The sequence below is a fragment of the Macrobrachium rosenbergii genome, chromosome 9 (genome assembly GCF_040412425.1).
Source record: "Macrobrachium rosenbergii isolate ZJJX-2024 chromosome 9, ASM4041242v1, whole genome shotgun sequence".
Classification (NCBI taxonomy): Eukaryota; Metazoa; Arthropoda; class Malacostraca; order Decapoda; family Palaemonidae; genus Macrobrachium; species Macrobrachium rosenbergii.
In genome coordinates, this window is record NC_089749.1 from 873,355 (window position 1) to 893,004 (window position 19,650).

Below are 19,650 nucleotides of genomic sequence, written 5' to 3' on the forward strand. Positions count from 1 at the left end.
AAATAGTTACAATAACTCGACAGAACTATGTTGAGAAATCAAGGAAAATAGAACTATATGCTTATAACGATAACCGAGCAAATTGATAAACAAATGAAGGAAGAATTACTGAATATTTGCAGCTAGTAAGGGACAATAGAAAGTTTTTATGAGTTTGCGAGGAATAACTGACAAGTACAGAAACAGGAACAGAAGTGATTAAATTGCAAAACTTTATTATTACTTTCAACACGATGAATAACTCCATACTTTTGGGTAGCTATAGACGAACTCGTGAAGGGCATCAAAATGCCATAAAAAATAAGTTCGAAAAACATCTAGATAAAAGAATTTGCGAAAAAATCTCACACAGTAAATTATAGTACTTTCGCCACAGGCCAAAATAAAGATAAAAAATATATTTATATAAAATAGTATCACGTTTCATAGCAAAATATAATCTTTATTACTGAGTAAACATAATGAAACAACGGCTGGGTCTATAAAACTAGGCAGTAACTTTTTTGAGAGTATAACAATATCTATATCGCCTGGGTAGACTTAAACGAGACATTGGTTGGGTGTCAAAACGCCAAAAAACCGTAAAATTGACGCTGGTCGAAAATAGAAAAATGGAAGGAAAAGTCTCTCTCCAAGTTAGATCATAGAAGTTAGTTCAAGAGGCCGAAAGGAGCAGCAGTGAGTGAAATCTATACTGCTGTATAGATATAGATAGGGAAGCGCACACAGAACCTGATTTCGGCCATGAGGCGCAGCAGCCACTTTGCAGATCTAGAGTTAGTTCGACCCGATCGCCTGGCCTGGCCTCCTCCCCCCCCCTCCTCCCCCTCCTCCACGTCCCGTCCTCCTCCGCCTTTCAGTGTTGCTGTGCTTCCAGGTCGTTCGGACGTTTGTACGTCGCTCTCCCACCCTTACCGTTCTCTGGCACTGTCGCACTCGCTGGAAGTCGCTTCTTTTCTGCCAGCGGCATCTCCCGATGCATGAGAGCGATTTATGCATTTACTGAATTATTTCTTATCTGTGGTGCTATCGAAATTCAATATGGAAAAGGAAATCAAGATGAAAATTATATGATTCGTTTTCGAAGTTGGACTTTTTCTCATTTCAGAAGGGTGAAAGTATTTCCAAACTTATAGACAACTGTTACTTTTTCTCGCAATTATTACTTCGGCTGGCTCAGCCTTCTGCCACGGCCGCAGTCTCTAGCATTCTTAAATCCCTTCTCAAAATCAACTGAATAATTCCTTCATGACCAAAATTCGCCGATGGATCTCAAATAATACAAAGTTAATAATAGCAAGAATATTCCGATACTTACATAAAAAAAAAAACTTTGACTAGAAATGATGTGGTCTCTGCCATGCGGACTTTCGTTCTTCTTCAGTGATATTGCTAATTAAAAGAAGAAACCTTCAACTTTTTCATAAATTTGGGCAGCTGCAAAAGGCTGGTAAATAAAAAAGAAGTGTTCTTGTTCAAACAAATAAGCATTATTTTTCGAAAATGTCAAGTAAAGTTATTAGTTTTTGAATGACATGACTATAAAAAATGTCTTTTTCTTATGTTTCAGGTTAGTGGGTCGGTAAGTTAATTCATTACATTCATACATAGAAACATGCAATCTCCCTGTCAGTAAGTAAATATAACACGGTTTGGTAACAAGCGTTTACCCAACTGTTTTCTCTTAATAGTAACATCTTTATGCACCCTAAATATCAGCTTATTAACGGATAAAATTGTATTTATGTGTATATATATATATATATATATATATATATATATATAGTGTGTACGTGTGGCTCTTAAACAAACTTAGAATAAACAGAAATTCATATATAGTATGATATAATTTAAATATATATACAGTATATATATATATATATATATATATATATATATATATATATATATATATATATATATATATATACAGTATATGTCTGAGTATCGCCTGTAGGCTACTCACGTTAATACCCTTGTCGTAGATTTTGAAACAATGAGTCAATTACGTTACCGTAGAAAATCCATCCTTCCCTATGTTATATTATCGCTTGCTCCACTTCAGTCCAGGAAGCTATTACGATGATTTAAACCGCATTGATATCATGAGGAAATAGTGACTTTGGGTGACTATAGAATGTTAATAATACTGTGCACCTTATGATGGCACCGTAAATTTTGCTAAGTAAATTAATGTCAATGAGGAGCTTTTCTGGGGGGTTGGGGGTTGGGGGGGTGGAAATGGAGAGAGGGACATGTTCGGGTGCTGTGAGCCCTGTTGAAAGATTTTTTTCTTCACAGAAAATAAAGATAACAATAGTGAACCTGAAATTCCTATGTGACGGTAGAACAAGCATGCTGGAGAAAGCGTGTCTTACTCTCACATTATGATTGTCTTTGGCGTTTATACAACACGGATGTGTACATTACACATAATTACATAATTTTTATTATCTGTTCACTTCTCCCTCATTTACACACACACACACACACACACACACACACACACACACACACATATATATATATATATATATATATATATATATATATATATATATATATATATATATATATATATACATATATACATACATATATATACATATATATATATATATATATATATATATATATATATATATATATATATATATATATATATATATATATAATATTTATACATGTATATGTATGTTCATGTTTGTATGTTTGTTTGTGTGTGTATATATATATATATATATATATATATATATATATATATATATATATATATATATATATATATATATATATATATATATATATATATATATATATATGTGCATATATATAATATGTATGTGTATGTATATGTATTCATGTATGTATATATGTGCGTGTGTGATTGTTACGACAAGTTTCTAATCTCCGTTTACAAAAAAGAGCACTGTATTTACATTCCGGATATAACTGGGCAAAACAATGTAAGGAGTCACAGATTTGAATTACATCCGAAGAATTCGTTTTTATGTATTTTACATCTAGATACTATTGAATGAGTTTCGGCATATTATCATATTCATTAATGAAAAATGGGTAAACGATAATGAAAAATGGATAAAACTGAATTATTAATAAAAAAATAAGATTAATAAAATAATTAATTAGTAAAAAAATTACTCTATAATAAAAAAAAATATGAAGGGGTTGGTGTGACGGACAATACAATGGTGGAGTTCTATTATAGTGGAGCGACATCACGCCTGCTCAAAAAATGAAGCTTATAAGATTCAAGGAAGAAGAAGCGCGTGTGTTCAAGAATCTAGTGTTTATTAATTTTTATTTTACAATTATGTAAAATGAGAAGTGATCGTAGCTAATATTGGAAGAGGAAAAAAACAACTAATTCGGGAAGAGGAAATGAGATTGTTGAATCGGCACGAGCGAAATTAACGCGGAAAACTGGGAGGCCGAGAGTAACGTTAATAGATGGGAAAGAGAAAATGAACCTAAATTGGGAAAAGGAAATAAGGTTAGCGAATGAGGGAAATGAAGAGAGGAAATGTGGGAAGGGGGAAATGGCCACAGCAAATTCCGGAAGGGGGAAATGGACAAAGCAAACAAAGAATAGGAAGAGAAAATGGAACGTTTTAGGCAAGGTGTCTCCATATTTCTTTCTCACCTGGTTGGAAGACGAATGGTTTGTTTTCGTAGTGTTTATGTTCCGGTTGAGAGTCGAAAAAAAATTACTTGCTGATCACGCTTGATTTTTTTTTTTTTTTTTTTTGGATAGGGAGGGGTGTGGTGAGGATTGTCGGGTTTTTTTTTAGTAAGGAGAAAGGGCTAATTTCAGTCCCCCGAGAGAAGACGCTGTAAAATTGTCGTTTTCAGATACGATTTTCTCATTTATTTTTGAATTTTGCTCGAGTATAATGTTGATAAAAAACATCTTTCTAAAACGATTTTCTCATTTTTTAAAATTTATGGTCAAGTAAAACCTTCAAACAAAACCGTTTTCTACACCAGTTTAAGAATTCAACAAAAACAATTTCATTCTATCACTGTAGCCAAAACATTTCTATTTTTCTCTTGTAAGCCCTTTAGTCCACGTTAGTTCCAAATTGTTATTACAAAAAAAATCTTGAATTACTGCATTTCCTTTTATCGGAAGTGCATGGAAACAAGCTTAAGACGGCAAAATATATTCTTAAATAGATATAACCATCGATGAGTCAGAACAGAGTGGCTCCAGATGATTTCTTTTCATCCTTTTTGCAAGATGTCTGTAATCCATGCCGCGTAGGTGTGCGTATATGCAGTAAGGCTTTTTTTTAGTTGTACTGAACGTGCTATTTACTTCCTCCTCCGTGTTTTTTGAACTGATGCGTTCTTTAATAATGCATTTTATTTTTTTTAAGGTTCTATATACTTCCACCTGCGTACAGGAAAATACCTCATGTGTTGTACTATCATTTTTAATGTCTCAATTTTGGAAATTATAGGATGAGTTCTTGCACATTCTTATTAAGAACCAATGTACAGGTGAATATCATAAGTGGTTTACTATTCATTAGTGATCTTAGTACATGAAAAGTATTGCGCACTTCTACTCTCTTGCACACTTCAGTTTAGTTCACATATTTTTTTAAGCACTGAAAAGTATTCTGAATCTCTACTGTACCTATGTACAGGTGATTATCTCATTTTCATCAACATTCATTCTACATTATTTCCAGTAATGGAAAGTCTTTTACTGTGGGCGTGTACCTACGCCAGACTTGTATAATATCATAAAATGAAACCCTACTTTTCTATCACTGAACCGAACCATGTTCCCCCCGGTGACGTAAGACTCCTTGAGCAATGCACTTAATACCTGGAACCTCCCTCATATTCCCATTTGTGTACGCGTGCATATCCAAAGCCTTTTTACACCCCATTATTTTTGTCCATTACATTGCACTGGCTTCCTGGATAGGGCGTCTCGTGTTTGAAGAGAGCAATTACTCCTTCAAGGCCGATTCCTGGAGGTTTTTTGGAGGGAGGCTGAGAGGTTAATTATGCTTAAAGAAGGCGACGAAAGAGAAGGGAGGGAGAGGGGGGGCGATGGCTGGGGGGACTTAGAAAAGGGGCGGAGGGTTAGCAGAAGGATGGGGGAAGGAGGAGCAGGAGGAAGTGGCAGCTTATTTCTATGAGGACATTTTATCGTCTCGTTTAGAAGTTTCCTTTTGGGGGAAAACTTATTTCATTTGCCGGGTAATGAGATGCCCTCTTGAAAAAGACATCTCACATTTGAAGATAATAAACCCTTTCCAAAGATTCGTATGCACTTGTCTGAAATTTAAATTACCAGGTGAAATGCAGTCGTGCCTCTCTCTCTCTCTCTCTCTCTCTCTCTCTCTCTCTCTCTCTCTCTCTCTCCTTGCACACTCACACACACATACGTATTCTTAAGCGAGGTAATTCACTGTTTGGATAACATGTTCTTTCTGATGGTCCATATTTGCGTGGATAAAAATGGAATTATTTGGTACAGGTTAATAGTTCAGCTTGTGTGTTTGTCTCTCATACACTCACGCACAAACACACACAAACATACCATCCTATTAATAACACGTTATGATCTTTTCTTTTTACCGTATATTCCATATAAATGTGTGCTCTCTGTAAATAATAATAATAATAATAATAATAATAATAATAATAATCGTTGTGTTAGTAGTAACAGGAACAGTGCTTATGCCATAAAAAGAACGGTTCATTTTAGTAGAGAAATCATCTTCCAGTAACGCCGTCAGCAGAAATTATAAAAATTATCTATTATGAGAACAAATCATTACTTCGTTAATTTACGTGAAGTTCCGGCAACTTCATCGTTGGTTATTTAGGTAACAACGAAATATATAACAGTAATCAATGATCTTTAATGTTGATGTAGCAGAGAATTAAAACTTAAATTCTAAAATCTTTATAGTCGCATATGTTAAAAAATCAAGCTACTTCCATTTTCAGTATTATTTTTATCATGCGCCATCACAGCTATTTATGTTGAATAATAATTCTGGTGAAGCTTGATAAAAATGATCATGAAAAAGGAACTTGTTTAAATTTCTCTGAATTTTTATCATGCGGCTATAGAGATTTCTATTCTAAAATACAATTTCCAGTTCTTAACTATTTCAAAGGTTATTGACTGATATTGTGTGTTATTCAACACAATGCTCTTGGGTTTATTTTTAACTCTAAGCGACACAGAAATAAGTATTTTAAGACTCCATTACTTTTATTCAAATTTTATGAGCTCAAAAATGCAGCTTTATAAATAGCCCTGCTTATTTCCACATTTTAAGGAACTCAAGAAATAAGAGATGACATGGGCCATGGTTTTATATCTAAATTCAACCGTGTTAAAAAGTATTTTTATAATGGCTATGGATTTACTCCCAAATTTGGGAGCTCAAAAAAGTAGTTTTATAAAAGACCATGAATTTAATTCGGAATTTAAGAGCTCAAGAAAGCAGCTTTATAAATGTACAGATTTATATCCAAATTGAAGGTATTCAAAAGAGTAGTTTTATAAATAGCACATTTTCTGTTCCAAAATACACAAGTTTTCCTTTGCGAGATGGGACATTCACTTTCGTTGGAAAATCTCTCTGGCCACAAATATTTCTATTCGATCGATCGCAGTTTGCAAAAATAAATTGTTCGATATTTTATATATTTCCACAAATTTAAATGGACAACATTATATCTTAAAATATACCACGTAAATCATATTTATCACCCTTTTATTAATATCTATAGCACCTTATTCAGTTTCGTATTTTTTGGTTCCTTACTTGATTTTAATTATACCACATGGTTTAGGATTGTTTTTTTATTGTTTATACATACATACATACATACATACGTACATGCATGCATGCATACATACATACATACATACACACGTTATACATACATACATACATACAGGTATCACTGTCAGGATGACAGAAAATCACTTAGGCACTAAACTGCACTTCTACCTTTGGTTTATGTGCATATGTTAATTTGTAAAAATGTAATGTATTGGCCCTTATAGTTAAGAAAAATATCGCCGAATTAAAAAAAAATATTGTGATACATTTAATCTCCTAAAGATGAAAGTGATCAAAAGCACAAAGCTGAGTATTGGTGTATTGGATTTTATGCAGCTTTGGAGAAACGTCATCAAATCACTATTTATCCGACCATTATCGGTAAATGAATTATCATTAACAGGTTTTATTTAGTATATTTACCATCACATAGAAAACTATTTTTGGCGAACCTAATTTTTTCTAAGCTAGGCACAATTTTCCAATATCTCCGATAACACAGTAGATTTTAAATATTTTCTACTTTTTATTCGATAACCTATATTTCCAAGCACTATTTTTGGTAACGTGCATATAACTCCATATGTTTCAAGTCTAAAATTAGTTTAATTGAGTGTCTATATTTTTTTTTTTATAATTAAAGCATTATTCGCGTTAATTACCTTTATAAAGGAAAAATCATCATTATCGTGTAATTTTCTACAATTACGTTCTCTTTCTTCATCAGTTTTATCTGATGAAGTCGCCATTAAATTACCCTTCGGGTTAGGATCAAAAAGAAACGATCAGATTGTGATTGTTAAATTAGGGAAATTCTTTGTTTTGATATAAGCATTAACTAATTATTTTCTAATATATGTTTACGATTCATGTATTTTGAAAACAATGTTTTTATACTAAGAACATTAAGATTGAAGTACCTTTACAATTTGTATGTATAGCAAAAGACCCATTCTTGAACCTTAACATCTTTTTAAAAAACTTAAAAAAACAGCGATTACAAAATATTTATAATACAGTGAAGCAGACCAGATTCTTCAATGAAATTCAAGTTAGCATCAAGAATTGGGAAGGAAAAATAACATAAAATATATAAAGAAAGGGAATAAAAGATAAGGAAGAGGAGACTGTAGACCTTACCAATTCATTACTTGCAGGACGTATAAATGCCAATTTTTATTACAAAACTGAAATACGAGATGTAGGTGTGCACTCTTCTTAAAACATCAAGAACGCTTTTCTTACGTTGCTAAACGTTAAAAGAGAGTAACAAATATTGTCTTTTTAAAATAACAAACCAATGTTGCTTTCAATACTGACACCCATTCTCATTCTCTCTCTCTCTCTCTCTCTCTCTTCTCTCTCTCTCTCTCTCTCTCTCTCTCTCTCCAACCGAATTGAAAAATTTTAAATCTTGCAGATTTATACGCATTTGAGCATTCAAACCAGAGGCGTACAGAACCTAATGCGTAAACAATTCATACATAATTCTTGTTCTAACTGCCTGTACCTAGTCATTTCAGGCTAACATATCTTATTCTTCGTAATCCTTATACGGTGTAGAATTCTTTAAATTTTCATTAAACGGTGATGAGAGAATTTACTAATGGACCTCATATATTATTTATTCATTATTTATTCAACAACCTCAGCAACAAAAGTTTCTCGTATGATATTGCCATTTTTGCTTTCGTTTTTTAACAATGAAATATTCTAATTCTATACCTATGCCTGTCATGGTGTGGATCGCATCCAGCCACGAAAGAGAGGGTTCTTCATTTATTTCCCACACAATTCGAAAACTTGCAAAGATACAAAAATACTTAGAAGGGTGTAATAATTGTAAGGGATTACAAAACTTTTATCATACACAGGAAACTTTCATCACAACCATTTCCGTCGATGCTGCATGATGCGGTTGGATTAAGTCTTTATGAACAGACAGAATCGAGAGAAATCGATGTTGCTTTTTCTATAACGTGCAGTCAGTCAAAAACCAATGAGAGAGAGAGAGAGAGAGAGAGAGAGAGAGAGAGAGAGAGAGAGAGTGGGGTGGGGGGTTATGTTTCATTTTGATAGGAGGAGAGAAAGGAGGTTGCATTTTCTATAACGTGCAGTCAGTCAAAACCTAGAGAGAGAGAGAGAGAGAGAGAGAGAGAGAGAGAGAGAGAGAGAGAGAGAGAGAGAGATTTTTATGAAGAACAAACTGGCATTTCAAACCCTAGCACGCTCGCTGAGAGACGAGGCGAAAATCGACCTTCTATACAAAACACAAACAGGCCCTTTGCCGAAAGATACCTGTCACGGCAAAGATAAACACCAAGATGGTTTGACGAGACGCATCACATTTTCGAAAGTTAAAGGGAAAAAGGAAGAAGTTTTGTGTATATTTTTATTAGACGGGAATCAATTTTGATTAACTGGCAAACAAAACAAAAAATAATTCGATAAGATACGAATCCTCTCGATTTAATAAAGAAGTTAATTGCATTTTGAATTGGCTTTTTGATACGCGTTTTGTTCGAATTTTTTCCGTGGGAAAACTCACATTTCTCAATTTCTCCTCTCTCTCCCTCTCTCTCTCAGAAGCACACACACACACACACACACAAATAAATGTATGTATGTGTATATAAAATGCATTTTCCCTCTCTTTCTTTCTCACTTTGTCTGTCTGTCTCTCTGACACACACATACATACATACATACATATATATATATATATATATATATATATATATATATGTGTATGTGTGTGTGTGTGTGTGTGTGTGTGTCAGAGAGTAAGACAAACGGACAGACAGAAAGAGAGAAAGAGAGAGAAAACGCATTTTAAATTAAGAGTTTCCCATCTTTCTCCCAGTCCACATGCATCCTATGATGGACGATTAAATGTTCGTACCTCGCTCCAGCCTGGCGCTATCGTAAATTGGCACCTACGACGGCCACACATAAGGTCGAATGAAATAATTCCTTCTGTGGACTGAATCGTTGATGTCTGACCCACCACCTACTAAAGCTGAAGAGACAAAACGCGACAACCGTGTCCTTGGTTTCGCGGTTTACAATTATTGTCTTTGTTGTTGTTGTTGTTGGCGTACGTTGTTTTTGTCCCGAAGGACTTGAATCCAAAAGAAAATTACCTAAGAGTCTAAAAGGAGTATGATGAAATGCGAACACGTATTCCATGTAAGTTTCCTCTAAGGTCGGGATGTGGAAGCTCTCATTTTCGTGTTTTCATAAACACAAAGAAAGTTCATTTTATCTTCTTTTGTCATACTATGAAATTCTGTCTGTTATTCTCTTATCGACAATATTTATATGTAACGCTTCTTTCTCTCTTTATGTCATTGCTCTGGATTTCTCCCATCTTCTTCCGTCTTATCTTTTTTTTTTTTTGTACTCGCTGTTTCATTCCCACTCCAGCATAGCTATGGAATTCCCTCTCTTCTGTTTTTCTTGATTCTTGTTCCTGTTAGCCTACCTTTTTTGTAAAGGAATCTTTTCACTTTATTCGGTAACCTGTTTCATTCTATAATCTTCAGTTTATTCCGAAAAGGAAATAGTACAAAACAAAGTCATCTCTATGTCTTAAAAAAAATAGGTGGGTAACTTTTGTTCTAATAACGATAGCTAAGGGTGATAAACTCCGTTCACGTCTGCCGTTGTCTAGCCCGGGCCTTGTCTCTTTCGCATACTGGTTTTATATAAGATTTGTAGTCTCGACCCTATTTTAAATGACGGTCATTATGGACGGCACTCCTGGCCTTGCCGTCGCGCCCCTCTTTTATATTAACAAGTAAACGGACGCTAGTAAATAAATATACGGAAATGTCACAGACAGACATTGTGACGAAACGAAAATGGCCATCAAAGCAATCATAAAATGAATAACATTATGAATGTGGAAGATGTGTGTGGGCAGAAGAGGAAATCATTAGCGAGAGTGTCGTGAAATCGAGTACAGAACTTAAGCGAATTTGTTTACGCTTGCCTGTCTGTTTGCCAACTTCTAAATGCCAGATAGACACCGCGGGGGAAGAGAATGTTATCTTTTTCATTATTTCCTGTATCTGATGTTCTGTATGATCAACCTTGTTTAATCGACTTCCTACCTGCGTATGTTTAGGTGTGTATTCGTGTAACAGCGTATGTGATTGTGTATGTGCGTGTGCATGAAGAGAACGGTAACTTTTTATTTCATATTTTTCATTTCTAGCATTCTACATTTCCACTCTTCTTCAATCGACTTCCTATCTGTTTGTGTATGGGTGTGCATTTGCGTATTGGCGCATAATTCTAAATGTGTTAATACGTGTACATACTTTTCAACACAGTTCCACGATTCTGCTAACTTCAGTGCAAGGAGGACTGTTCAATACAACCTGTCTGTGACCAGTCTTTTAGCTTGGAGCGTTTGTTTTAATTATCCCTTGCGACATATTGCAAGTTTTATTTTTCATTGCCCTTCGATGTACAATTGCATGCTTGTGCAATATTAAGCGTTTACACATGTACTGCATCTTCGCAATTTGCAGTGAAGTAATATAAAAGCAAAACCTTGTCTTGTCAAAGGGCAAGACATTGTAACGCTGATATTTATAAATAATTGCAAGTCAGCCTCACTACAAATTATTCTGACAATGTCAAGTTTATTTTGAAATTCTATATGACAAGCCGCCTCTATTTAAAGAGCAAACAAAATTACTGAAACTGACATATTGAATTTTTCTAATCTTATTATTTGTATTCTTGTAACCTGAAGACACCTTCGTAAGCAATCCTTATTTAATAAAAGGAGGATTATTTTTCTAAAATGACCTTGTCCAGGAAGCCTAACACATGCCTCCAAAAACACAGCTATATATGGAATAAATAACCGCCTGGATGCTTTTATTTCTATCAGATATCACATTTATTGATAATTAAACCATTTGAAAAGGATGAAATGATAAAGATTTCTAAACAGAGCGACGTTGCCAAAATATTTTCTGAAACCCAGATCGTTGAATATTGATTTAACATGAAAGGAAAGTTTTCGGCCAAATGGGTAAAATATTGTTGAGACAAACGGATTCTGTTGATGCTGTGCTTATCTGAATCGCATCTTTGATAACACACACACATATACATACATACATACATATATATATATATATATATATATATATATATATATATATATATATATATATATATATATATATATATATATATATATATATATATATGTGTGTGTGATAATAATGTGTGTGTGTGTGTGTGCCAATAAAGAGGTTAACATTATTAGTACTGTTGTCAAGTAATGTAGATTTGATTATATCCTTACTTTATTCCTAATGGTAGACGAAATGGCACAACGGGGTTTTCTCAACATTAGTGAACATTGTTTCATCTTTAGACATTTACTGTCTATGCTATCAATAAATATTTCCAAGTTCTAGAATGACAGGAAGTGCAGACTACGACTTAAAGTCATATAAAAAAAATCATCTAAAATAAGATTGCAGATATCGGCATCAAAGCTGTGACTGACCGACATGATAAAATCAGTTTGATAAGTACTGGTCCCGCCGCACATTAGTAAAAATGGTGTGCGCACAACTTCGTGGGCTCGGAGAGATTGAATGGGTATCGCTGTCACTCTTGCAGACCAAAGGCCATTACCCTGAGGCGTCATTATGACTTTATATCAAGGCAGATGAATAATAAGCTTCCGAGTTTTTGCATATACATATGCACCACACACATTTGTTAATACCTAAGTGGGCAGGTGAAATGCGATTGAGTGTACCACTGCATAATCCAGTGATACGAAGTTATATTGAGAAAATTTATGAAGACAATTTAATAAGTCAATAACCATAATTATTCATTTACCATCTCAAATTTATGAAGACAATTTGATAAGTCAATAACCGTAATTATTCATTTACCATCATTCTTTTTTACTATTGATCTAGTTTAAAAGTGACTATGTTTTTTATAACACGTACAATTTAAAAGAGGGTATGACGACATTTTAAAAACATGATCTAAATATTAGGATGCGAATCCACTAAGATAAAATTTGCTATTTATACAAACGACTTTGCGTTTGTTGTTCAGTTAAAATATTGTTTGCCACAATATACGAATTCAACGTCATTTCTATTCCTCGTTCTACTGATTCGATCTTGTATCGTGTACCGTGTTATTTTACGTAAATAACATCATATCAACTTTTCTCAATGGAATATTCAAAAAGAAGACCTTCAGTGCCCTAGTACGAAAATATATACCTATATATATCTCTTCCCCTTTATCCCTCATTTGTACTTTTATTTTTGTCTTGGAATCAAACTAAAACCGTACGTTCTTATTATCCAGAAGCATCTGCAAGAGTTTAGCTAACACTGAAACTTGATGAACAGTAATGAAGTTGTCTGCAAAACGAACACTCCCTTGCTTAAAGTTTACCTTATAATTCTGCTCTATAAAATTTTGTTCTATTTATTTCATACTTATCTTCGTCTTTTTTAAATTCTAATTAGAATATACACAATAATAATATGAATAACTTTATTCTCACTTCGTCATACAGTGCCGTTCCGTGACAAATCCGCTGCCGGCAAATGTCTTAGGGTTTTCGTCTCCTTTAAAAATAACGAAAAATAAGAACATGGTCTAGTCATTACTGACGTCTCAAAAGTTCTCATTAAAAACGCGTGAGCTTTGATGTGCCGGAGAGTGAATGTTGTAATAGGGCGTTTTTTATTGATATTTTACGCAACTTCGTATATTCATTACGCTGACTAATGTAAAGTGGACTTGGAGAAATGAAAACTGGCGTATATGAAGTATACGGAGAAGCGGATTACTATTATTATTATTATTATTATTATTATTATTATTATAGGTATTGTTGCTGCTGCTATTTTGTATGTATAAACATCCACAGGAAACTAATACCTTACAAAAGAAGGTATGAAAAAGTAGACGTCCTGTGTTAATACATATATATATATATATATATATATATATATATATATATATATATATGTATTTGTTTATACATGAGTGTGAATACGTTTGAGTAAGATATATATATATATATATATATATATATATATATATATATATATATATATATATATATATGTATGTATATATATATATATATATATATATATATATATATATATATATATATATATATATATATATATATATATATATATATATATATATATATATATATATATATATATATATATATATATATATATATAAATACATAGATACATGTGTGTATATATATATCAAACGTATTCACACTCATGTATAACACATACGTACATAATTATACATGTGAATTTGGGCTCTAATTATACCTTTCTAATTTGATTCTACTAGTCGTATTCCGGAACTCAATGCACAGTAATAGCCACACTGACCTCTAAACCTACCAATTGGCTAATATACCGTATTGGAAACAATTGCATAAAACAATAATTTTCTCAATTTTCCACTTAATTCATCCCCCTCATGATTATGTATAATTAAACAAAGGACTCAGACGTTATGTCGTCTCTTGCCAAGACTGCATTTTGATTGTGTCAAGTCTTTAACATCTGAAATTTATTACCCTAAAGTATCCGGGTGATTTATTGCGTCGTATTTCATTTTACTGGTCTAACAATGTAGGGGAGATGCGTTATTCTTAGAAATTATATTATTTAGTAAGAGGATATAAATCTTTCTTTCTCCTTCGCTCCCATCATGACAAATCTTTCGTAGTAATTATTAGCGTTTCATAATTCCAAGACGTAATTACATTGCGTTTCCTCTTTACAGTTCACTCGGGGGTCGGGGTGGGGGGTGGGGGGTTCCTCTCCGTTCTTCAGATGAGACTCCTAACCTTCCACTTTCCCTTCTTGAATTTAATCTCTCTTTTATATCTCCATCATTTTCATAACTTAACCTAACGATAAGAATTAACAGTCAATTGGAACTTTGGTTTAAATTAATACAATCAGTTACAATTCTTGTGTGGTCTTCATTGTTATGAAGAGTGAATTGTGCATAGTGAGTGGCTTTTTCACGTGATATTACCGAATTTAGAATGACGAGCAGAAAAATTTAAAGTGAGAATTTTTGGAGTTAAAAGTTCCCGAAAGTCCGTTGTACGTTAAGAATTACAAAACAGAACACAATTGCACTATTATTATTATTATTATTATTATTATTATTATTATTATTATTATTATTATTATTATTATTTCAGTAGATGAAACCTATTCACATGGAACAAGCACACAGGGGCCGTTGAATTGAAATTCAAGCTTCCAATATATGTTAATTTCAACCTCCCACCGCAGGCCCCACACTGCAGCAGTAATTGATCATGATACAGAGCCAGTGATTTTTCATCGGACCAGCAAAATTAACAAAGCTGCGAATATTACAGTAAATTTCTGTCACCATTAGAGAAAACATTGTAAAAATTGCCTAACTTTCATCTTTAACGATATAATTTCCATTCCATATGTAATACACGCGCGCTTGCTCTCACACGCAGATGGGAAAACTGAAGTCTTGAATATATTTCCACCACTTATTGCGCCTTTTTGATATGCAGTCCGTCATTCCGGAGGAAGAGAGAGAGAGAGAGAGAGAGAGAGAGAGAGAGAGAGAGAGAGAGAGAGGAGTAAAAATGCAGACAAGATATTAAATAAGAGCTACGTAAATTTATTCGCTCCTAGAGTTTTCCAGCCTTTTATTCATCTTGCCTTTGTTTTATTGTCTTTTTTATCACTTTCCTGTTACTTTCTTCTTTCCTACAAATTGTTTTTTTTTCTCATTCTCTTTCCTTCTACAGCTCACTCTTTCCTATCACTTTAATTTTTTTTCTCTCTTCCTTATTCCATTCCCTCTCTTACTCATTCTATATAAACTCTCCCCTTCACAGTCTCATCCTTCAATTCCTTACCTTTTCCTTCTCGTACTCGCCTTATTTCTCTCATTTCATCACATTCTTCGTATAAACTCATCTTTTCTTCTCTTCACTCTCTTTCCATCTTTTTTCCTCAATCCCTCAGTTTTCCCCCCCTAATTATTCGCCTTTTTTCCTTCTCCATCCAACTTTTGTCTTCTACAGACATTCTGTATTTTTACCTCAGCTTGTCTTGCATTTTTCACTATTATTTTTCTATGCCATTTACTCCGTTTCACTATCGTTTTCTTCCGCAAACACTTTCTATTTAAATCTCATTTTTCCTGTGCTACTCACTCGATCTCACTTTCTTTTTCTTCTGCAAAAAAAAAAAAAGTTTTTTCATTTCCAGGTCTATTTTCCCTCTTTTCGGCAAATCTTTGTTTACCACTTACACCATCTCAAATTTTCTTCCATAAACACTTTCCATATCAATCTAAATTTTTCCTCTCCCCATGAACACTTTTACCTCTACCACTCACTCTTTATCATTTTTTTATTTTACAAACACTTTCTATTTCCATTTCAATTTCTCCTCTATTCATCGTCAATGTTTATCCACTACCAGTCACTCCATTTAATTTTTTCTCCTACACTTGCAATTTCCCTCTCATATTTTCCTTTACCACTCCCTCCGTCTCACTTTCATGTTCTTCTACAAGCACTTTCTACTTCCATCTCAATTTTTCCTCTCTTCATCAACATATTTTTATCCCATACACTCACTCCATCTATTTTTTCTGCTTCACTTTCTATTTCCATCTCATATATTCCCCTCTTCACCAACACTTTTAACCCCTACAATTCACTCCATCTCATTTTTTCTACTACATTTTCTATGCCAGTGTCTTTTTTCCTCTCTTTGTAAATACTTATTTTTATCCTATACAGCTCACTCCAACTCACTTTTTTCCTTCTCATTCTTTCCTTTCTTCATCAACATTTTTTCTATCCTATACCAATCACTATATCTCACTTTCTTGTTTTCTGCAAACACTTTAGTTTTCCATCTCAATTTTTCCTCTCTTCATCAACACATTTTTATGCTATACCACTCACTCCATCTCATTATTTTCTGCTACACCTTCTATTTCCATCTCATATATTTATCTCTTCATCAACACCCTCTACAATTCACTCCATCTCATTTTTTCTGCCACATTTTCTAAGCCAGTGTAATTTTTTCTTCTCTTTGTAAATAATTATTATTATCCTATACCGCTCACTCCAACTCATTTTCTTTTTTCTTCTCATTTTTTCAACATTTTTTCTATCCTATACCAATCACTATATCTCACTTTCTTGTTTTCTGCAAACACTAGTTTTCCATCTCAACTTTTCCTCTCTTCATCAACACATTTTTTATGCTATACCACTCACTCCATCTCATTATTTTCTGCTACACCTTCTATTTCCATCTCATATAGTTCTCTCTTCACCAACACTTTCAACCCTCTCCCACTCACTCCGTATCATTTCTTCTATTACATTTTCTATGCATATCTTATTTTTTCCTATTATTTTTAACATATGCCGTTCACTCCATCTCTCTTTTCTTCTACAGACTTTTTATTTCAATCTCATTCTTTCCGTTCTTCATCAATAATTTTTCTATCTCATACCACTCACTCCATCTTCCTTTATTTTTTTTCCACGAACACTTTCTTATACACTCTCTACTCCCATCTCAATTTCTCCTCTCCTCATCAACACTTTTTATCCACTACCACTCAGTCTCATTTCTGTTCTCCTAGACTTTCTATTTTTGTTCTCATATATCCTCTCTTCATCAACCTCTCTATACTCCATCTTACTTTCTTTTTCTGCTACAAATACTTTCTACTTCCATCGTATTCTTTCCTCGTCATCAATCCATCTAACATTTCTTACACACTTTGTTTTCATTATAAGTTTTCCTCTCTCTTTAACAACACCTTTTATCCACTACATTTCCATTTCAATTTTCTCTCCTGCACTTTCTATTTCCCTTTCAGATTTTCTTCTCTTCGTCAACTCCTTTTATCCTCGACTACTCACTCCATCTCGCTTCCTTCATCTTCTACAAACGCTTTCTGTTTCCATCTCACTTTTTCCTCCCCTCATCAAGACTCTCTCTGTCCAATGCCACTCACTCTTCTTTCACAGTATAATCATAAACAGGACATAAAACGGGGTCGTAAATTTGTATCGGCGGCGCTAAAAATCTTTTTATTGTGATCTCACGAGATCTCGAGATGGGCTCGACAATGGCTGACGTTACTGACGTGCAATAGGCTATTACTTTCATGAAGAGTAGGCTGAATTTTGCGTGAAATTACTGCGTGATGTTATGATATTATCGCTGAATTTTCTGTCATGTTGGACACTATGTATATGCAAATACATGCTAACGCAGATACACACGCGCGTGAATATATATACTCATTATGTGTGAATATAATATATATATATAAATAAATAATATATATATATATATATATATATATATATATATATATATATATATATATATATATATGTGTGTGTGTGTGTGTGTGTGTGTGTATGTACATATATCGTATATATATATATATATATATATATATATATATATATATATATATATATATATGTTCATGTGCTAAAACCCAAAACTTTGATAACTAATATTCTTTGTTCTGTAAAACCAACCTAAACACACCCATAACCTTCACGAGCATGTTCACAGAACATTTTCACATGCAGAATGTAAGGCGAATATCCCCTCCATCACTTCCACACCTCACATCCTCTATATCTTTGCATTCAGAATCCTCATAACTTGACAGAGTATTCCCCATATGAACAATTTCGTACGAAAAAGAGGAAATATCGTATTTCTCCGCAAATTGCTGCCGGCAGGCAATGTTGCTCCGGAATTTATACGGCTATTTCCCCTGGATCATCTTTCGCTAACAAGGAAGGACAATAAACATTAGTTGTCCTCAGACAAATATGTTGGGGTCAGGTAAGCGTCGAGTCCGCGTCAGTCATCATCATAATTTCTGACGTGTGTTCTTGCATGCCAGGGGATTATTCTTGACACAGTCCGAAAGGTTTCCATGTTATATATATATATATATATATATATATATATATATATATATATATATATATATATATATATATATATATATATATATATATACATACATACATACATATATATATATATATATATATATATATATATATATATATATATATATATATATATATATATATATATATATATATATATATATATATATATGATTTGTCGAGATATTTCCGGTGTAAGAAAGAAATCGTTATACTAAAGTATGAAGAGAACCTATCTGTCTGACAGCTATCTACTATCTAACAGCAAGTTTACCTGCTCTCTCTGTCTCTATGCTGTACTGTAATTCGATTTCTATTCATCTTGAAGCCTGACTACAACAAGGGTTTTGTTAATCCGTTATATATATATATCTCAGTAATAAACTTACAAACTTCGCCAGAATTTCAGTTCATTCTCCTTGATATGTAGGAAGTTCACATGATATAAGTTTACATCATTTCTCTGTATTTAAGCTTTTTGTTTTTGTCATCATGTTTGCGACAGAGATTCCAACTTCCTTCAAGGTCCCACAAACTGCGTCGTAAACTTTACAAAAGCGGAGGAAAATCTGTTTTGGATATTTTGAATCCTGCGAAATTAAATTTCTTTTTTTTCTCTTGCACTCGCCCAAGTTTATTCAAAGGAGAGATGTAAGAGTTTCGGAAAATAAGTGTTATCGAGAACAGAAAACTCGTATTCCATTAAACTTTGCGCACTGTTTGCATTAGTGT

At 33.3% G+C, this 19,650-nt stretch overlaps 1 protein-coding gene across 4 annotated transcripts in view; it reads left to right on the forward strand.

Moving 5' to 3' along the window:
- The first annotated feature begins 866 nt into the window (after positions 1-866).
- Positions 867-19,650, forward strand: part of LOC136841355 (opioid-binding protein/cell adhesion molecule-like) — a 54,671-nt gene continuing 35,887 nt past the window's right edge. For 2 of the 4 annotated variants that reach the window (XM_067108288.1, XM_067108289.1), the window contains exon 1: positions 868-1,450. The gene's annotated coding sequence lies outside the window, so the exon portion shown is untranslated. Of the gene's footprint in view, positions 1,451-19,650 lie in introns of all 4 variants that reach the window. The other 2 variants (XM_067108286.1, XM_067108287.1) reach the window with 2 other exon arrangements.